Consider the following 2,863-nt stretch of genomic DNA (forward strand, 5'->3'; position numbering starts at 1 on the left):
TTTGGTCCAAGCCCAGCCAATGGTGCCCATTTATATTTCCATAGAAAGACTGGTATTGTCCCATAATGTGCCATTTGCAGCCCAACTATAACAAATCTTCTAGCAAATGTGCAAATAAAAAATGATTCCAAATAATTTCATAATTGTTTTGAGCACAGGAATACACAAAAAGCACACTCAACATTCCAATGTAAAGTTACAACATAGAACAAGTTTGGGCAGAGATTATCATACCAAGCTAATTGCAATTGCAGTCACAGCTGCATTTGCACGCGCTATGCAGCCTCAATTTCATATAATGCAGCCGTAACTTGAATATTAAGCCTTTAGTTTTGCAAAAGAACAATCTTTAATGCTAGAAATACCTACCTGAGAGTTACTGGTGAATAACCTGACCAAGTTGGAAGCAAGCAAGAATGTAATGGAAGATGAATATCGTCACTTCCATACGAATAGGGAAAAAGAATGGTGATTAATCTACGAAGAGTTCTCAAAACTATGGCATTAACTCGACAAATTGAATGGAGTCAACATCTCCTACAACTACACCGATGTAGTTTTCAACTCTTGAATTATGTGAATACAAAACTAGAAGGGGTAATAATATCAAGAACTGATCTTTAACCCTTCTGGCACCACCATAAGGAACGAACATTTAATAAAATCGATAATCCCATGAAGTTTAATCACTTGTTACGTTGTACAAAGAGGCATGTGCAAAAATTGAGAACTTAGACTGAAAAATATAAAGGCATATGAATTAATATTGACTGATGGTTTCAAATATTCAAAATTCGAATCTTACTCGGCATCAAATCAAACTCCAAGCACCACAAAGAACAGAAACATCAGATAAAATATAAAGTGGATTGACATTAGACTATGTTTAAGATCCATTGTTCCCAAATCTAATTTTTTCACACACACATTTCAATCCCACGCTCTCCCGTAAAATTAATTTTACACTAAAACCAAAACGTGTCCATAATTTCAACCCCTCACTCTCCAAAAATCACTATTCCAAAACCTATTTTTCCCCAAAAATGGTCTCAAACAGGTCCAAGTAAACAAATTAAAACAACTAAAACTTGGAAATTATTGAAATATAAATTGATTGGATGCATAAGTATCAACTGTAATTCCAAAATTTAATAGTACTAATACAAATTGAAATTCACGAAATCAAAAATACGTCTAAAAACAAGAACACTAGAACGCGGAAGGGACCAGGACCGGAATCAGCAAAGAAAACTACTTGGATCTCTGCCTCATCTTTCGACGCTTCCTCTTCAACCTCCTCATCCGCTTCTTCTTCCACTGTTACCAATCACATAAATCCCACAAAAATATAATTAACAAATGTAACAAATATAGTACAAAGAAAGAAAAACTCAGGGAGATTTACCTTGGCTCTCATGACGAAACACGAAATCTACGCTCAAGAATCCTCGCGAAACAGATGGATAACAGGCGAGTGCCGAGTGCGACTAGAGCAAAACCCTAGCGTTCGCCATCTAATTTATAGTAAGGCCTTGAGCGTAAACCAAGAGGCCCAAGTTTGTTTCGGCCCAGTACTGATTCAATTACGCAGCCGGGTTTTTGAACCCATACCACATTTATTAATAGTGAAGTAATGAATGCCAAGGGTGTATTATTTTTATTATTATTATTTTTTTTTTGGGTGAGGTGTATTTCTATTACTTCCAAATACAGTAAAGTAAATATCTTTAATTTTTTCAAAAGTAAATAAATTTCAATTTTGAGAAAAAAAAAATGTAGCGCAAGTGGAGACGCTAACACGTCTACCTCTTACAACATCACCAAGATTCAAGGCAAATCTAGTGAAAGAGGACTCGGATAGGAGAATTGTTTTCTCCGCTTAATTTAGCTTATAGGAGATAGTAAATCCAGAGAAATATTTAGTGCATTGAGTCTGGATATAAGATCGATATTTCATAATTTATGCTAGATTGAGTAGACAAAGAGAAGTATGATGAATTAAATTAGTGACATCAAATCAATCTTTGATTTAAAAGATATTCCTAAGTATAAGAAAGTCCCAGGGATTACCTCGATATTTTATGGTAGGCCAACAACATTATCTCCACGGACCAAAGCTACTCGAGCAAAATCTTAAAAATTCTTAATAGTTTCTCGATGAATATAAAGTATACAAGGGTACGGTACTTGCTCTACATCCATGTGGAGGTCATGCATGAACGCTTTCAAACATTCGCACCAAGGACATACAATTTATTTTATTGTTGACCTCATTGTTTGTACGCAAAGCTTAGTACACTAGCTTTCAGGTTGATTTTGTTAAAATTCGCACTAATGTGAGTATGTGTATTTACAAGTTTTTGTAGTATAAATACAAATTTAAAAATTGAGATCTTCGATTTTGCTTCTATCATAGTATTAGTTTGGGATCTCTCGGACAAATGAGTAAACTTTTTTCATATTACTCAATGAATTTAGTAGATTCTTTTTGGATTAGTACGCTTAGGTCGATATTATTTTTTATTCAGTTTTCAATATTTATTGGCTTTTAAATCGCTTCTTAGGTTGTTCCCAGCAAAATTTAAATTGAAACTTTTTTAACTGAAAATGACAAATGAAAAGGCCTAATAAAAAGGTTGAACCCTAACCATGAGGGTCCTCACCTTCCCGTCCCTAAAACATCGTGAGGGAGGTAAATTGATGGATGTACCCCAGTACGCCAGAGAACAAGAGCTTGCCGTACACTGGTGTTCACAAAGAGTTCAATTCCATATCTTAGGAATCAAACCCCCATATTGCGACTGTCGGTAAGGCTGAGACTACCCAACTCTATCTTTTGCACCACTGGGTTATGCCTAATAAA

General features: G+C 35.1%; 1 long non-coding RNA gene across 1 annotated transcript; it reads right to left on the reverse strand.

Moving 5' to 3' along the window:
- Window positions 1–1,079: 1,079 nt before the first annotated feature.
- LOC111395379 lies at window positions 1,080–1,533 on the reverse strand. Its single transcript, XR_002702795.1, has 2 exons — window positions 1,406–1,533; window positions 1,080–1,317 (listed from the first exon to the last, which is right to left on the reverse strand). It is a non-coding gene; the product is annotated as an uncharacterized LOC111395379 (long non-coding RNA).
- Window positions 1,534–2,863: the final 1,330 nt, after the last annotated feature.

This window comes from Olea europaea, chromosome 1 (assembly GCF_002742605.1).
Source record: "Olea europaea var. sylvestris chromosome 1, O_europaea_v1, whole genome shotgun sequence".
Lineage (NCBI taxonomy): Eukaryota > Viridiplantae > Streptophyta > Magnoliopsida > Lamiales > Oleaceae > Olea > Olea europaea.